Source organism: Aphelocoma coerulescens, chromosome 20, assembly GCF_041296385.1.
Source record: "Aphelocoma coerulescens isolate FSJ_1873_10779 chromosome 20, UR_Acoe_1.0, whole genome shotgun sequence".
Lineage (NCBI taxonomy): Eukaryota > Metazoa > Chordata > Aves > Passeriformes > Corvidae > Aphelocoma > Aphelocoma coerulescens.
In genome coordinates, this window is record NC_091033.1 from 5,348,165 (window position 1) to 5,366,896 (window position 18,732).

The 18,732-nt window shown below is 44.7% G+C and overlaps 1 long non-coding RNA gene across 6 annotated transcripts in view; it reads left to right on the forward strand.

Moving 5' to 3' along the window:
- Positions 1 to 18,732, forward strand: part of LOC138121003 (uncharacterized) — a 75,077-nt gene that overhangs the window by 39,923 nt on the left and 16,422 nt on the right. For 3 of the 6 annotated variants that reach the window (XR_011156030.1, XR_011156029.1, XR_011156032.1), the window contains exons 3-9: positions 433 to 677; positions 1,172 to 1,316; positions 1,510 to 1,662; positions 2,277 to 2,372; positions 3,659 to 3,817; positions 5,002 to 5,370; positions 8,167 to 17,013. This is a non-coding gene — a long non-coding RNA (uncharacterized lncRNA). Of the gene's footprint in view, positions 1 to 432; positions 678 to 1,026; positions 1,070 to 1,171; positions 1,317 to 1,509; positions 1,663 to 2,276; positions 2,373 to 3,658; positions 3,818 to 5,001; positions 5,371 to 8,166; positions 17,014 to 18,732 lie in introns of all 6 variants that reach the window. The other 3 variants (XR_011156031.1, XR_011156033.1, XR_011156034.1) reach the window with 3 other exon arrangements.

Consider the following 18,732-nt stretch of genomic DNA (forward strand, 5'->3'; position numbering starts at 1 on the left):
TTTTGTCTTGAGGACTGGAAAAGGCTGAAGTTTGATCACAGGCAGGCAAACTGGAAATCCCTTTTAGCTTGTTTAAAACATATTCGGTCAGTAGGTCTGAAAGAAATTAACCTTCCATGAGTTTCATTAAAATAGGGTGCCCAGGGCTAGAGGGTTCTAGCTGCAGGAAAAAAGCCTGTATTAATGAGTACAGTGCCTTATTAGACTCCAGAGAATCTACAAGAGCGAGACAATAGGAACATACTTACAATACCTAATTAGAACCTGTGTTAATGGGGAGGATCCAAAGATTTGATGTGAATCTGTAGGATATGATGACTGGTGAAATAATTTGCTTTGAAAGCATAATGGGGTTGAAGGTCCAAGTCCTGTCCATCCTCACTGGATATTTATAGCAAGTGCACTCCTAAAATTTACCTCTCTTTCTTATAGGTTGCTAATTCAGAACTAGCAGTGAAAATCCCAGTGATTTCCAGCATAGGAAATGTCCTTCTTTTGACCACTGAAATACTTGGAGTGACTCTTGGAGAAAAGAGCCACATCCCTGCCCTAAATACAGTGATGGCATTTGGGATGCCTTGTCCATCATCCTTTTGCCTTCATAAATGTGTGTTTGTCAATCTCAAAAGCTGCTGCATCTCCTAAAGCATCATCCAAGATTCCAGGCAACGGGAAAGGTGAGAACTGTTGCTTTGAATTGTAAAATCTCTGTATCCATAATGCATGAAAGGACCTGTGCCACAGCACAGGGTTTTAGTCCTCCTGCAGCTCTGAAAATTGGACAACTTCATAGTCTTTTATGAAAATATAATGTACCTTTGCTGCCTTTTGAGTAGTAAATTATGAATTTGAAAGTGACAAATATTAGCAAGCTGCCTTTATTGCTAACAAAACTGGGCAGGAAAGAAAAAGACTCTGCAGAGCCTTTGACAGAATGTTTAATAACTTGTGATTACTATTTCCCAGAGGTGATGTGTGTAATATGTATTTTCCCCTCTTTCATTTTATCCCAACCCTCTTCTGGAGGCTGCTGTGGCTCTGCATTCCTGAACTTCTTCCCCAGTCAAAGGTTAGATAATTTGGCCAACCACAGTCAAAGCAAAGCTGCGACCCCTTCTTCTTCCTTTAAAAAATTGCACCGAGCTAAAATTGCTTTTCCTTGGTGCAACAGTGTGAAAATGGACCCCAGCCATATGAAAACAGTGAGGGATGAAACCTCTGCAGCTCTGGGGCAGCTGAGACTGAAACTGTGACAACCATTTTGCAGATGGATGGAGACTAATCACACAGAATGCAAAAAATGGACTCCATCCCAGGTGGGTTCTGCTAGAAGAAAATAAATTTCATTGTCAGTCCCTTCCTGTTCAGGAATCTGAAAAATTTTGGATGGCTTTGGTACCTCAGCATAGAAATGTTCACAAATTTGTACATAAGAATTGATCACTAGATAAAATTTCAAGAAGGAATATTCTTAACCTTGATTAAAAATCACTATTTTGGCATTGGCAGCTAGAGCACACTTTTTGTGGATGTGAAGGAAGAACAGAGGATGGGAAGGCAGGCGTGTGCCTCGAGAGATGGAGCGTGGGAGGAGGAGCAGAGTTGGGGAGGTTTTCAAGGATGGAGTTCAAGAACTAGGTGCTCACAGGCTGATGTAGCAAGGTATGTTTGGGAAGATTTTATGAGTAATCAGGAGCACTTATGATTGAAAATATCAGGGTGAAGGCTGAGAAATGATCCCAGAACTTCCAGATTGGAAGAGAGGACCACACCTGCTCCTTGGTGTCTGTTTTTGTAAGTGCAGAAAGGCCTGCCCAGACTGGTTTCGTTTCAGCTGAGCAGTGCTTGGATGAAAGCTGGAGCAGCAGTGGGGCAAGCAAGTGGTTCAAACCCTCAGGAACCACCTCTTGTGTAAGGCCAAAGCACTGGAGAGCCAACCAGAAAACCCAGCCATGTAATGGAGAAGTTTTCTCCTTTCATCCATCTGTCAGAGTAGAACACAAAGGCAATTTAATCAGGTGTTACAAGAGGGTGCTGGTTAATGCCTCTGTTAAAGTCAAAGCACTCAGGCTCTTCTGAACAACTTATTTTGAGGGAACTTCTTGGGATGCTCCATCCCTGGAAGTGTTCAAGGCCAGGTTGGACAGGGCTTTGAGCAACCTGGTCTAATGGAAGGTGTCCCTGTCCACACCAGGGGCATTGGAAATAGGTGATCTTTAAGATTTTTCCAACCCAAACTATTCTATGATTCCGTGATGTGATTTTTTTTTTCCCAGGGAGCAGCCCCCAAAACTTCTCCTAAGTTAAGGGTGATGAATCTCCAATCATCACAGAAGTTCATTGGCAGCACAGTTTGGAGCTACTTATAAAATGTAAATAGCTTTTTCACCATGAAATATTTCATATTTTAAAAATTAAGGGAATGTTATTTACTCTCTTCCCCTGCCCACCCCCCCATGACTGGTGTTGCTTATGTGCTGTTGGCAGATGGGATGTGGATCATTTTAATTAGATTTTATTGGACTGTTATACAGCTCATAATTGTGATCATTACTCATTTTCACTATGGTTCAGACAGATCCTCTATTTAGACATGATGATATTTTGATGAGACAAGTCCCATGTAACTTGTTATGTTAGGGGCCAGTAGCCAAAGCAGTGGAATGAGGTGTTACACATAGAAATTGGAGTAGATTAATAAAGGACCTAATGGTCAATCTGTGTTCCTAATTGTGCCCAGATTGTGGATGCATGGGCAGAAGGTCTCTTTGGGCTGCAGGGGGCCAGGAGTTCTCACAGCTGAAGCCCAGGAAGCAAACATGGCACAGAGAAGGAGAAATCCCCCATTTCACCTTTAGGGAGAGGGGCAAACCCATTGTGGGCATCAACAACTGACTTTTTGCCAAATCAGAGCTCTCGTGCTCATGTTCACACCAGGTCTGTGTTTAGTCCCATGGGCTTTCTCCTTTTCTGTCATGTTGTTTTGCATGGCTGCTCTTGTACATCCCTGCAAGGCCTTCAGAAGAGGCTCATGTAAACACAGAATGAATCTGTTGTAATTCCCTACAACCTTTTCTCCTGCTGATGGGCCTCTGCTGCCTTTTGAGGCAGTGCTCAGGCACTGAGATGTTGCCTTTCTTTTCCTACAACATCTCTTTGGGGTCCTGCCTTATACCAGCAATGATGGTGTTTGTAGGATCTGTGTTCCATTGTCAGGCAGAGCCATCTTCTCACCTGTACCCAAAGGTCTCCTTATCACTGAGGGATCAGCCTTATCTTTTTCCTCTTGACTTTCTGGAACCACAACTGTATTTGGACATAAAACCTGTGGAGAATAGATTCATCTCTCCATTTGTGTCCTGAGGACAGCAGGAAAGTCATGCACTGCTGCCAGGATTCACCGTTCAAGGGAACTGCAAAAAATATTTGGAAGAAAGACTTAGGTTTTGAGGCTTTCCCCCCATTTCTGAATAAAATTGGATAACCCTGTAACAAACATTTCTTTTAAAGAAAACAACTGCTGATCCCAACTGCACTGCATTTGCACAAGCCAAGGTTGTTGGAGAAAAAAACATTGGGGCTCATGGGCTTTGGGGTGCAAATATTCCCAGTTGCCTTTGCACAAATGTTTTCTAAACTGTGCCTGTCTCTATCCCAGGAACAGACAGGAAGAGGGAATGATACAAATGGTTCCAGCTCCCTGTAAGAGAGTGAGGAATTCTCCAGAGGCATTTCCACCCTGGTGTGGGATGCACAGGATTTGACTCAGTCTACTTCTGTTCATCTGGACACACGCCTTTAAAAGGATTCTGTTAAGGTACTGCCTAAAATGGTAACTGAATTTAACAAACATCTCAAGTAATAGTCTAGTAATAATAAACTCTCATTCCACTCTGCATATGCAAATGAGGCCAGCTACCCCTCTGGTTGTGTGTATCAGCTGTCTTCAGGGCTGCCTGCAGATCTGCGTGCTCTGTGCAAGCTGGAAAGGAGATCAGCTGCAAGGGAAAGAGGAATAGCACCTAAATCCACTGGGAATTTTGTGCCATCTTCACCCTTTATTTAAAACAAACAGAAGATCAAAATATTTTACCATTTCTGTGCAGAGACACAAGCTGTATTTCTCTTGTGCCCATTCAAACAGTTCCATTGAGATTTAGATGTGACTCCTGTCAGGGCTGTTGTAGATTCCTCTTGTGTCATTTTGTGGTCCAGTTTAGTGCTGGGTAACTCACCTTACCTTCTTGCTTCATTTTCTCCCTCCACTTCTTTATACTTAGAATCCCTGTCCACTTCTTGACAAAAAATAAATGTGATGACAGATTCCTTCTCTTTTACCTTAGCTGTCTTTACTTTTAAATTATGGATGTAACTCAACAGGATATTATAACAAATGAAAAGACAAAACAAACTTAAGGGTCACTTCTTGGGCCATTATGCTCTGGTTTATGTTCAGTGATACTCTCACAGCTGAAAAATAGAAATTAGCCCAAGTCAAATAATCCTTGTAAAAGAATCAGTTACAAACTCGTCCTCATTTTTTAATTATTTTTTTTTTGGTTCAGTAAAAAATTATTGATTAAAAAGCACTCACTTTTTGTTAAGTGATTTATGTCTGTTGTTTTTTCTGGGGCTTGGGCCAGCTCACCTTAGAAAATTATTTTTCTCTCTTGGTTAATGTTAACAGACTCCAAATCTGTTGCTCCGTGGGATGGGAGAACCTTTGCTAACAAGAGAATAATAACCACTAAATTCTGGTATGACTTTTTACAGAAAGAATGTGTACTAAAATGGATGAAACATCAAGCTTTAGTTTCTCATGCTGACTTTTCAAGTGAATAATTGCAAGCCATGATTAATGTCACCCCAGAAAGCTGGCATGCTTCTTGGAGAACATATTAATGAGCCCAGTTTTATTATTAGTCAGCCAATTCTAATACCTTAATTGTAAGCCTTTCTCAATTGTAATATTTGGGGCTTTTTTTTTCATTGTCTTTACAGTCTAAATTTGAAGGCCAGTAAAAGTTGACTTTCCAAGATTTTAAGATTCCCCTGTGAGATGATGCCATTACAGAAATCACAGATGCAGCTCTCCTTGTGCCATTCAAACTTGTCTGCTCCTCACTGAGCCCTGCTGGGATGGATGATGTGGGCACGTGGGATGTGCAAAACTGTTACACCAGGAGAATTGCAAGTATCTTTTGAATTTGGCTCCTGATTTTGTTCTTGACTAAATGGTTCAGATAAAGAATATACCTAAACAAAACTGAAACCACTGAATGGATAATTCATGGAAATTTTTCACTGCAAGCAAACTAGGAAGCTTTTCCAAGCTGCTGAGAAAAGTGGATTGATTTTACCTAGTTCAAGGTAAGCCATGGCCTAGAATTCAGGTGATTTAAGGTTAAAATTCGTGTGTTCCCACATGCTCTAACAGCTTTCTGAGTTTCACCCACAACAAGCACAAGGCCAACACCTCTGAATTTATGACTGTTTAAAGGAGGGTTTTAAGTTAAAATGTGACCTTCTGTTTCAGACCAGCAGAGTTTGGTCCTGTGAAAGCTGTTTTGTCAGTGGTTAGTCCGGCTGTGTCCCAGTGAGAGGGTTAAGAAGGAAATTCTGAGATTAACTATTGCATTGCACTGGACAAAGAATTAGGAAATCTCTTGATGTTGAGTGAGTGCTGAAGAGGTGGATAAATTTGCACGTTGTTAAATGCAAAGCAAAGGAAATGGAGAAAATCAATCCTAACTTTTTATTATTATTTTCGGTAATGGTCTTTAAGCAAGACATTTGTGCTCAGGGAAAGAGATCTGGGAGTCATTTCTGTAGAAATGTCTCAGCTGCCCATTCACTGTGGATATCTTTGATGTGCCCAAACTCTGAATAGTCTGTGAGGTTTTAGTCCTCATCCCAAGTGCATGGTTAGAACAGGAAAGCTGAAGTGGAGGTGATCAAATGCACAATATAATTAGTAACTCTTTATAGAGACATTAACTATGGATCCTTCAGCTGGGAAAAGGAAACCTGCCTGTTCCAGAGGTGCAGAAGAGCCTGAGTTGCCAGGAGAAACTAAATAGAGAACAGCTCATCACTGTTTCTCACCAGATAGAGTAAGGACTGTCAAAAAAATTCATCAGGTCACAGAATTAATATGAGCAAATTAATTTACAGTTTCATGTAATATATAGTTATAACATGAAGCCACTTGCTATGGGATAATGGGATGTGTGAAGTTTACCTGGGTTCAAATAGCCTAATCCATGGAAAAATTATAATCACTGGACACTGAGTATACTTTTACATATTTTGCATTGCTAAATATACTTGATTTGTTCCTGCATTCTGTTTTTCCCAAGCAGGCTGCTCTTGCAGGAGGGTTGTGGGAGCAGGTAAACTTTTCACCTGCCCCTGTTCTGTCATTATGTTGTAATGATTTCAGGAGGGACGTGAAAAGATCCCAAAGGCCTGACATCTCCATTAATTCCCCTTCAGGGCACCAAGAAGGGGTCAAAGAAGCAGTTAACTTGGAGGCTAACACTTTCAGGCCTGTACTGGCTGTCACCTGGATGAATTTGTCTCAGTAAAGCCCTGCTGAAGTCCCCAGCAAGTACTTGCCTGCAAGTTGCTGCAAAATCTGAGCTTGTGTCTGTGTTGCCCTGGACAGGAATGGAGGAATGTAACAGCAGGATGGCAGGAAAGGGGGGAAAGGATGAGGGGAAAATCAGCAAAAAGAAAAGTGCAGCTTCACTTAATGAGGGCAAATCAGACAAGGAAATGTCTGGCGATGTCCTCAATAATTCAGACATTGTCCCAGGCCTTAATTACTGGCACAGGCAACTGTGGACCTGGTAGGAGGGAGGTGGATCGTGTCTGTGCGCTCCATCTGCTGCCTGCAGAGACGGGAATGTTCCAGGCCAGGTGTTGCTGAGCATTGCTCTTGTCTAGCAGCAAGATAAGTTTAATTAAAGGGCTAATTATTCCCACTCTGGAACGGACCTATCCTTGTGGTTACAATCACATCCTAAGTCCTTCCTCTGGTGTTCATGTATTGGACATTTATCTTCCATTGTCACGTTACTGACTTGCTTTGCTTAAGTGAGGACAAGCCTTCGGTGCCTGTGAAAATTGGGAACAAAGGGAATTGGCTGGGCTTGGGTCTAGGTGATGCTTCATTGTAATGGTGTTTGTCAGCACAAAAACACTTCATGCTGGTTTTCTCTCCAGTGAAAAAGGTATTTTACAGCTGTGGTAACTAAGGGCTCGGATCAGTGGGGAATTGGACCCAGATGTTTGTGTTCTCTTGCAACTATTAAAAGCATCAGGCAAAACTCCTTTCACTTAAATCCGGAGTAACCCACTCCTGATTTCCACAAAGTTGCTGGATTTACTTCGGAATAACAGACCGTGGGATTATGTCTTTTGAAGTTTTATCCCTTTTTACAATCAGTTTGAAAGCTGTGGTGTAACCCACACTTGCTTTCTCTGGCTTTGTGGGCTATGGAGAGCTCTGGCTTTTCTCACCACTCAAGGCAGACAGTTTTCTAGCTCTAACTATTAGAAACTTGCTCTTCAGTATGTGATCATACCTTTCTTTTGACACTTTGATCTTACTGAAAGACACATTATTTAGGTAAAACCTTAGATTCGATCCAGGGTTGGTTTTTTTTCCCCACAAACTCCTGAAATTTACTGTCCAAAGGCTGATATCCTGTTTTCCCAGGGTCCACAGAGTGGAGGGAGATGGATCACCCCATTACCAGGTAGAAGAAAGCTATTTGTTGGGGAAAGAGCTCTTCCAAGAAAGCCTGTCTTTAAAAACAAGCAGATAAATTGTATTTTCACTTGACTGTTTTACATAATTCAGTGAGGACCTTGGGGTCTTCATATGCACTGATTGCCAGGGAATGGGAGAGGGAATGCTCTTCTGCCTGGTTTCATGGCTATGAGACCTTAAACACAAGTGACCATATCCTCCAGGCTAGAACCTTTATTTTATGTCATTTTGGACCTTTTGCTGGTTAAAGCTCTGAGTCAGGTCAAATTGATATGTGAGATTCTCCCCCCCCTCCTCTTGTGGCCAAACTTCAAAAGACCTATTACTCATGCTGCTTTAGCATTCCAGGCTTGCATTAATTACCCACTAATGGCTCCATTTCTTTGCAGGAAGCACTTTATATTTTACTCCTGGAGCCAGGAGAACTATCACTGTGGATGGATAAGGATATGCACACAGTGTCTGTGACTTTAGCACGGTCTCTGAGTATTCCACGATGCTGCAATGCCTGTCGCGCTGGGCTCGAGCCCTGCCGCTGCTGAGCTGCCTGGGGCACTGCGCAGCAAACACATTCCTGCACAGGCTGAAACAAAGCAGAGAAAAACCACCTAATGAATTCCAGCCCTGTAACAGTATGGGCGAAGGAGAAGTGCCACTCCTTTACCAGCAGAGTTGTAAGAAGACATTTCTGAAACCACACAGCTTAAGTGATAGCAGCCACCAGCCAAAACCCAAACGTGTGTCTGCCCGTGGAGCAGGCGCATGTGGAATATGTGCCAAAGCTCTGCAGTGTCTTGTAGGACACGTTCGTGGAAAGACCGTGAAACCTGAGAGACAGCAGTGCAAAACACGCTCTGAAAGGAATTCCAGGGAAACGCAGAGCAGGATTCTTGGGTGCTTGTCAGGAAGGCAGCGGTGTGAGCAGTTCTGAAGAACAATCCTTTCTCACAATTTATGCCATGGAGGGAAAAATGGGATGTTTTATGGCCTTGGAAAACAAGATCTGCTCGTTGACTCCACCTTCAATTATTGTCCATTTACATTAGAAAAAACCCATACATGTATATTAATTTTTTGGCTGTTGAGGTCAAAAAGGGATAATCCACAATCTCCTGAAGCCTATGCAAGCTGTCTAGGATTTATTATACTTTGATAGGAAATAATTAGGCTCTGAGAACTCCTACCAAGATTTTCAACATAAACACGTCCAACTTGCATCCCACAAGTATGACTGAAGGACAGGGAGAGGGAACCCCCAAAACCACAATTTAAAATCTTCATTCTGCAGGGAGACCTGAAAATGTAAAAGAGTGGCAATGGGACTCAGACTTGGCAATTTTATCTAAGAGGATGTTCATTTGTTTTAACTCAGATCTTGAAAATGCAGTGTTTCAGCAGAAGGGTGGATTACAGCAGTGGTGTGAAACCAAAGAAAAGGTACACGATGTTCTTGTCAAGATAAACAGGGGAAGGAAAGGGGCGGAAAGTGGTGGAAAAACAACTATTTAGGGACTTCTCAGAGAAACTGGATGCATTTGGGTTTGTGGGGTCAGATGGAATTCACTTGTAGGTGATGAAAAAGCCAGCAAATGAGATTGTGGGGCTGTTTGATGTGTATGAAGCATCAGGGTGAGCTGAGGGAGCTCCCTGATGGCTGTGAAAAGGCTGACATTGCTCCAGTCTGCAGGAAAGGCAATGAGCAGGACCAACCATAATCAGCTCAGGTAGTACATCTACAGCTCATGGAGCCTCTCTTCTTGCAACCCATCTTCAGTCAGGGACTTAAAAAGATGACATGTTGGTCAGAAAAATCAGCATGAGTTTATGCAGGGCAAAGCATCTCTCAGCAACACAACTGCCTTTGATTAAGAAGTGACTGCTTGCATGGTTACAGCACAGGAGAGGGGCTTTGTGGGGCCACAGCGCTGGCTGAGCTGGGGCAGCACTGCCAATAGTCCCTCCCTGAGCAGGAGCTGGGGTCTGAGCACTCCCAGGGGCTCTTTGTTCCTATGATTTGTGGACTGCAGTAAATCAGATGCTGGACTGAAGCAAATGAGGAGCTGTCAAAGCATGTTTATATACCTTTTTATAAGAAGAGAGGCTACTCCCTAACATACAGAGCATAAATCAAGCCTTCTCTAATTGAATGTGGTCAGAGAGAGAGTTCATAATCAGGAAAGGCACCTGGTCTGTAACTGGTCAGTAATGTCCCAGTCTAGGGGCCTGAGCAAAGTATTCGTATTTCCAATGTCTTATAATAATAAAACTTCAAACAGTTTTTAAAACTTCAGATAGAATTCAGCCATGGTAGCGCAGATGTCAAAAAAAAGATCCCCCTGATTTGAATTTTCCTACCCTGAGCTGAGGCAGGCTCTGTTTGGAGCCTCCTTCCCTCACGCTGGGTGGCTGGGCCAGGTCTGAGTGTGGCTCTGTGCTGCCCTGACATCCTTCACTCACAGTGGAGGGCAGCAGAAGCCAAATGTTACTTTTCTGGCATTGTCTACTGTGAGAGTTGGAAGCTGGGAGGTCCAGATCCTACCCTGAAGTGCTCAGATTGTAATTCAGGAAGGACTGATGCATCCAGCTGGCCACAGAGCCGACCAATTCGGTAATAGTCCTGGACAGCCCTTGCTTTGTTTTAAACTTTTTCAGGGTATTTAAGAAAGTTGTAGAATAGAATGAATATAACAGCATTCAGGAAAGCCAAGCACCTTGCACCAGCTTCAAGGACTGAGGAGCTGGACTGCAAAGGGCCCTTCTGTGTAATTCTTAACATGCTCGTTTGGGTGGGACAGCTTTTGTGACCTGTAGGGTGTTTATCTAAGTGTGCCCTGCACAGCAAATGCAACTGGAAAGCCCTTTAAGAGCAACCCCTGGCACTGAGCACACACTGCCCTGAAGAGTGTGTCAGATCCTGCATGTCAAGCCCTTTGTGTTCACTATTCATGAGCAGAGGTGAGGATCCAAGAGCTTTATGGACAATGAATTCTGAACTCCCAAAGAGAGAGTATTTGCCATAGAAACCCGAGTCCAAGAGCTGAAAACAGCTGGTTGGGGAAAGTGCACACAGAAAGATTCTCTCATTTCTGGCTGTGGCTTATTCAGGCAGAGAGCTTGTTTACCTATCCTGAATATTTGACCTTTCTACTTTTTGGAAATGGTATTTTTTCCCTCTTAATTATGTGGAAGGAGCACTTCCTTTCAGAGCTCTGATGGACTTCTCTATAAATAGCTCCTCATGTCCCAGAACCTCGCACAGGAGCCTTCAGCAAAGTCAGCATCCCTAGGACTTTTTAAGCCTGAGATGGGAACCACGTGGAGTTTAATCATTAATCACCAGTCTTTAATTAACAGCTCTGGGCTTTGAACAAAAGGCACTTACCGCAAGGCTGCTGAGGGGCCCTGAACTCTTCAGTGTGCTTTCATTTGGGGGACCTGGTGGCCTTCCAAAGGGGGCTGGTGGAGCAACCTTCTCCTTGTGGGAAGGGTCACGCAGCCTGGGAACAGCAGATGTTTGTGGCCTGATCTCCCTTTGCACAATTGTCCTGGGGCATGGCTCCAGGCTGGGGCTGTCTCAACGTGGGGATGCTGCCAGCTCCCCAAGGTGGGCAAAGAGACACAGAATCTCCAGAGCCCCGTTGCCTCCATCAGGTGAGGAAGGAAGGAAGGAAGGAAGAAAGTTGCTCCAGGCTTGGAAAATTTTATAGGGGAGTGTTCAAAATTGAGCACTCAGGAGAGAAAGAAAACATTGCTATAAAAGTTGACTCAGCCAATATTTTCCTGCATTCCTGCTGCTGTGATTGAAGATATTTGTTTTTAATATAGGTTTCTCCCATTTGTAGTCTGGCTTTCCCATAGTAAAAACTAAAGGGCAGATCCTCAGCTGATATAAATTGGCTCCAGTGAAGTTAATGGAGCCATGCTGGTTGGTACCAGCTGAGGGATCTGGCTCCTGCTGCAGCGTTCGATACCCCCATTACAGTGCCATGATTACGATACTAATTCAGTAAAATGGCTTCGCAGAGTAATAAAACCAACCCAGAGCATGGAAGATGAAAGGACTTCCTCCCCAACAGACCTGGTATTTTTCAACAAAATGCTTTCCTTTATGTTCTCTTTTGTCAGAAAGTGCTCTTGAACAAAATTTTTTACACCGAATACACCCGCTCTGACAAAACTCTCCCTGGGAAAGGCCCCTTTTGGTTCCAGTGTCCAAGACAACACTTATGGCAAACACAGGGCATGTTGAGTCTTGAGCAAGAGTATGAATTGGATCTTTAAAGGGCAGGGGTGATACTGCAGAGCAGTCAAAGCCCCGAGGTAACCCTGACTTCTGAAAAATTGGAGTTCTCATACTGGTGGGTAGAACATGGATCGTTTTGCTCGTGCTCTGCCCCATCTGGTTTTTCTTGTTCTGTCTGCACTGGGAGAGCTGTACAAAGCTGTGTACTTCCCTGGGGTCACAGCCACGGGGGTAAATGATGTGTTGGAGGTTTTCCTGCTGGTGGTCAGCCCTTCAGCAGGGCAGCAGGAGATGTTGGGCTTGAGGAGTGGGGGAGTGTGATAACCTGTGCTGCCCCACTGCTTGGAGCCGTTGAGCACTGCAGGGAATAAACAGACACAAGGACCTAAATAAAGGCAGATGGATGCATAGCTAGATCCCTGGGATGAAATATTTTGTTTGCCATAGCACTGCTGAGCTGCACACAGGTTTTTCTGTGCCAGACGGGATTTTTACAGGGACATTGCTAAATGGAGGCAATAAATTTAACTTTAAAGGACCATGAATTGAAGCTTTTGGCTAAAAGCTGAAATGCTGTTACTCTTTACTGGGCCCTTTTAACTTCACTTGGAACAGGATAGTATATTTTACTTCTAAGGCCCTTGGAAGTTGAAGGCCCTGCCTGTGGCAGGTCTCCTTCAGCTCCTTGGGAGCTGGGACCTTGTGGAGCAGCAGCCCAATGCTGGGGTGGACCTTTCAAGGTGAATATGAACCAAGCCAGGTGTTCTGGGTAAAGGTGAAACACAGAAAGATCCCACCAGTGCGTTAAGGAAAGCTGTGGGTTACACTTCTGCCAGCTGTGAGGAGTGCTGTGCCACTGTGAAACTAAATATCAGTACAGTTTTAAGTGCCAGAAGAGCTAAAAGGACACACACATGTGTTTCAGGGGTAGAAAAAACATTATCCAATGTCCTGAATTAGCATATTAGGCTGACTCTTGCTTCCAGACCCGAGCTGGTCCCCAAGCAGCAGTCATACAAATGCTGATTCAAAGAAGTAGTTTTCCTACACACTCAACACTTTGAAACAACCTAAACTATTCCTGGTTTTGACACTGCTGGTGACATGATCCAATTTTAGTCTATTTATACCCTCTGCTGCTTTAAAGGAATAACATTGGGTTTGCACTAAACTCTTTTCAGAAGCAGCAAAACTTTTCTTCCTAATATCCTATTGCAGCTGGCTGCAACTGCTCCTGGTACGTGTCCCCAGTGCTGGAATTACCCCTGAGACTGGGATATCCAGTGTGTGGAAAACAGGCTGCAAATGCTTGGTCAAGGTGGAATCTGGCGGTATTTGGCATCCATGTTCTTCTCTCCCAGGTCTTTATAAGACATCAGAAATGTCTGGATCCAGCACAGGTTGACAGTGGAAGCTGTTCTGGATATCTGCTCCCAGACAAGGCTCTTGGGCTGAGAGAGGATCATCTGTCTCACTGCAAGTGTTGTGTGGTTGGGGTCTGAGTGCCTTGGCAGTGGGAGGCTCTGGTTACCCAAAGGGATCAGGAATCTCACACTTTCAGCTGGTATTTAAAAACAGCCTTTGAAACAAGAATCCAGGCTGGCAGGCTGAGGGGACTGGAGGATACACACAGCTCTCACTTTGGTGATAGATGCCCCCATTTCTTTCATTAATTAAAGCAAAGGATGATTGACCTGGAAACCTTTGCAGAACACAAGTCTTTATGCTTCCTTAGACGGGCATTTGTGGCCAAGCATCTACCTGGAGCCTGAAGAGCCTGTGTTCCCCAGTGTGTTTGTGCCCCGCTCCTGGAAAGAGGAGGCAGAGCCACTGCAGCTGGAGAGGTGGGTGAAGAACGTCGTTGTTGGATCTAATCAGGCAAAGGAAAGCTTTGGAGCATATGGACCCCAATGTGTGGTCCAAGTACAACAGCTTGGTGAGTGTCCTGCAGGGAGACTTTTACCAGCACTGCAACAACAATTCATCATTGCCTGAAGGCTTGATGGGTCTGGTACTCCTCGTCTTAATTGACCTCGGCTGGAGACCTGCGTTTCAGCCCAGCTCAGCCACAGAGGACTTGGTTTGTGCTCGAGCCTTAAAGAGGAGATTTATCAGAGAATCACATGATTAATGGAACTGAGTGATCTCTGTTCGAGAGTGGCCAGGAATTGAATTAACAGAGCAGGGATTTTGGCAGGTGTGAAGCACTGGCAGAGCCAGACCTGAGCACCCGTGGGCTCAGTAGGGTGCGGCCTCTGACTGGGTGTGGGCAGCTTTGGGGGTCAGGGAGGAGGTCTGGCAGAACTGGAGGCACTAAAGTCTGGGCTTGGGTTTGGATAATAAAAAGGGGGTGTGGATTATTAACCCTTCACCCAGCAGCATCAAAATTAGGATTGTCCACAGCCTTCTGGCAGAAAGGGCAAATGCAAAATGAGGCTCACAGAAGCTGCTGTTCCAAAGTAAAAGCTGATGGAGGGTGAGGAAAAAATGAGCATATAAACAGAAATCACCAAATGCTTTCTTTCTTGCCTGCTTTTCTCTCACACTTATTTCTTTTTCCCTCTGTGTCAACACCAAACAAGACAGACTAAAATTAATGGGGAAAGCAGCAATTAGCAAATTAGGTTAGCGGCGTGTTGCAGTGTGCCATGGCTGCCAGGTGTGAGGGGCTCTGGCAGTATATTTATTAATGGCTGTCAGAAAAGTGACACTTTGATGAATGAAGCTGGGTAATCGGCACCCTCCGACAGCGAGCGCTGAGAGGCCTCAACATGCTAAACTGCAAAATCAAACCTTTCTGAGCCCCCGTACAAAAGTACAGCAACAAAAATTGCTGCAAGAGGAGCGTGTTTTTCCATCAGGGATTCGAATGCACATTCTCCTCTAAATGCTATCTTTTTGTTCCTGTAACAACTCTGCTGGGGAAAAGTTGTCAAGGCTTTTGAAGATTTTCCTTGGAGTATGGGACTTGAGAATTTCTAAGTACAGGCAGCTTTGAATTGTAGGTCTTGCTCTGTGTTGTGGGTTTATTCCAGTAGCAGTATTAAAGCCAGCAGCACTCCCCTCACACTTTCTGGGCTTTGCCCTTTAGACGTGACAGCATTAATAATCCATAAACTAAGCTTGGGAATCACCTCCCTGCCCAAGAAACTGGTGTCTCTTGCCTGGTGGTCAGCAACTGCACTGCTCCTAATTAACACCGCTGGCCTGTGCTGTCCAGGAGCCCACATGGTGCAGAGGGAAACATAAAATGTGTTTCATCTAAAGGTGAAACACTTCTGACACCAAGTTTCACCAGTGGCGTTGTGGCATCCTGATGTTTTCAGTCTTGATAATTTTAGCTTTGAATCCCTTTTGATGAATATGTTGTTCCTGTTGGAAATCAGTTGGGTAAGTGATCATTTAGGGGCATCGCTACATGATTCATGACCAGCACTGGGTGTGTGTCAGGTTGAGGAACCACAGGGGAAGTGTTAATGATGCAGGTTGTTGTGTAAAATCAGAGGATTCTGAACCCTTGGCAAGAGTTTAGAGGAAGTTTTCTTTTAAGTTTGGGGTTTTTTTTCCCCATAAAGAAGTTCTTGAGAAGATGAATCTAGCTGTTGGGAGACCATCTGGATAAAAGATCACTCTGCAAAATGCTGGGGTACATGGAATTTTCCCCAGGTTTGCAGACTTTGGGTTGCACACTGTGAAGCACTTCAATAGCAGAGCTGCTCAAATCCCTCAATTCCATGGAGAAATCGAATACATTTTTATAAAATCCTGGTTCTGGTTTTGGCCAGCTAAAACAACTGTGTAAGTTTTGATTAAAAACATGAGAATAAATGTAAATCATATACCAGGCATTCATCTGTTCTTCTAGTTTGAAATGAAGCCGAAGGATCTTTCTGGAATTACCCATCAGGATCTGTGGGCTTGTTAAATTTGGATTGGCACTCAAAGCAAATCTGAAATTGTTCTCTTATGCCTTAATAATTGTATTTAGTTTCCTAATTTGGCTAGTAAGTTTATCTCAGAAGATAATTGAACTTTTAAAAGTATAAGCTGACCAGATGGTAGGAAATACTTCAAAATAAACTTTCTTTCTGAAACTTTGCTCTGTTTTCACTCTCTCTCTCATGAAAACGGCCTGTCTGCACAGCTCCAACCTGCGGAGGTGCACGTTCTTAAATCAAACAGCTCCTGAATGAAACCAGGTTATTCCCTCTACATGGCAGAAGGCAGCAGAACCATGCCAAGAAAAACCAGTGGAGCCACCAGTGCCGCTGGTTACTTGTGTCAGCTTCTGCACCAGCCCCCGTGTGATGTCCCAGCCTGCCTGAGTGCTGGATTTTTATGTCATGCTCAGCTCTGTTGCTCCTGCTTGTGACCTCTCTGAGTCCCAGCAGTAGCTCTGGCAGCACGAATCTGCTTCTTCCCTCCCTGCCAGGGCGATGTTTCAGGGCTCAGCAAGCAAATGTGGGTTGTGTTTTCAGGTAAAGGTCTGGTGGAAATAAGGTTTTGCTCTGAGTCATTCTAAAAGAAACCAGGAGAAAAAAAAAAAAAAAAGAGACCGAAGGAAAAAAGGAATAGCTTATAAATTGTTCCAGGGACAGGAGAAGCTGTTCTCAAGTAGCTTTTTTCTCTTACTGCAGCTTTTATTGTTGTTACTAAAGGACGTATGAGGGTCTTGTTTGGTTGTACACAGGAGAACGGGACAACCAGGAGCAGACTCGTGGCTGGTTTTTATGGACTCTCCCACCACCATCAGCGTGCCCAGCTCTGGCTCTGGTCTGGGCCGTGCTGTGCATCCCTGGCTGCGCTCTCCGCAGCTCCCATCCCTCCTCTCCGCAGGCAGCCGTGGGATGGAGCCTGGGCCGTGCCAGCCCCACGCGCTGGGTGTCTCAGGTTCCAGGCTGGGGCGCAAACGCTGCGCTTGCAGCTGACAGCTCCAGGGGAGGGAGCACGTTTTCCAGCTTCAGTGAGATTTAACCCGACTGCTCAAGTTCTGGTGAGTGTTCCTGAGTTTTGGGTAAGTGCTGTTCTCCAGTTTCACCGGTGGTCTGGAGAAGTTTATGGGTCCATTGCAGACCGGTAAACCCAAGTTTCCCAAGTCCCTCATTAGCTTGTTTTAGTCTGTCATTAAGCTGTCTTACCCCCCCTCCATCACTCACTCTAACCAGATTTTTTCCCAGTTTAGAGAGGACTTTCTTTTCTTCATGTTCTTCATTTATGAATTTTCAAAGCTTTCTGCCAAAGTGGAAACACACCAAAAGTTTTCCCCATTTTTTGGTGTTTATAGATTGCATCTATTTCCTACTGACTTGCACTGGAGTCACCGAGGGGCAGACCCCTGACTTTGTCCTGTGCCGTGGTGGGAAAGCCCCCCAGCTCCAGTAACCAATCACACTGCACTGATAGCCGCTTAAAGAGTAAGCAAAGAGAAATGACTTGTCCGGGCTGAGCTTGTCTTGCCTTCACAAAGGAAAACATTGCCAGAAATTCCCTCTGTGTGGTGGCTGGGTGTGACTGCAAGTTGCTGCTACCCACTGCTTGCTGTGGCTCCAGTGCAGAAATGGTCTGCTGCCATCAGTGTTGCTCCTGCTCCTCACTGGGCTCTGGCCACTCTCCCATGTGTGAGGACAAGGATTTTTTCACGACAGCCTGCTCAGTACTCACCTGCCCAAGCTGTTTTCTGTTTTCTTGTTGAACTCAGCTTGGCACTGTTGTCGTTTTCCAGGTACGTGGGGTGTAATTAATGAGAATGTCATTTCCAGGTTGTTTTCAAAGACTAGATTGAGAGTCTGAGAAATTATTTCAGTCAATGCCTCAGGATTTTTTGAACAGGTTTTTTTAAGTTAAGCAAACTATGGGGATACATCTGGAGGAAAATCACTGTGCTCATATTTTTAAGGACAGCAAGACTTGACCTCTTAGTAAAGATGCTGAACTTGCCACCCACGAGGGCAGCTGGGTGCACCAGACGGGGCTGGCTGGCTCTTCCCCAAACTGTGGCAGAACTTCCCTGTGTGGTGAAAGGAAAATTGTGTCCTTGTGGTGGTCTCAGGAGGTGGTGGTTACTTGTGCTGAGGGTTAGATCCTGCCCTGAGGAGCTGAAGGGGTAGAAGGACATGCTGTGACTTGGCCCAGAGTCCTCTCATAACCCCTCGGGGCTGGCTGGGCTGGGCTGGGCAGAGGTGCTGGCTGGGATATCTGTTTTTTATTGTACCTGTTACTTCTTTCACAAGAGTAGTAAGTCTGCTTTATGGGAGACCCTGAGTGACTCCATAAGGAGCACAGAGATTGGTTTTAGCACCTTTGCTCCCCAGGACATTGCCATCCCCAGCACTGGATCAGAGTGCCCAGGCACAGACTGATGATGCACGACTGTGCTCATTTAGGGATCTCCTTGGCCGCTTTCCTCCTGAGCAACTATCCCTAAAACTCTGCTGAGCCTATATTGCTCTATACTTTAACTTTTCTATTTGCAAAAGGGATGTCTGAAGGACTCTCAGGGAGAAAATGCTTCTTTGCCTCCTTTCTGCCTCTGTAGTCACCCGCTTCTCTGCCCTGATCATTCCCCCAAGGCCTACAGCAGCACTACTTTGCAGTAATGCTGCCTACAGAGCTCTTATGGCTTGGTCAAGGGAATGGTGGGTTATGTTCACGGGGGGGGGGGGTCACAATTCACACTTTTAGACAGCTGCTTTCTTCAGGGAACAGGGGATGC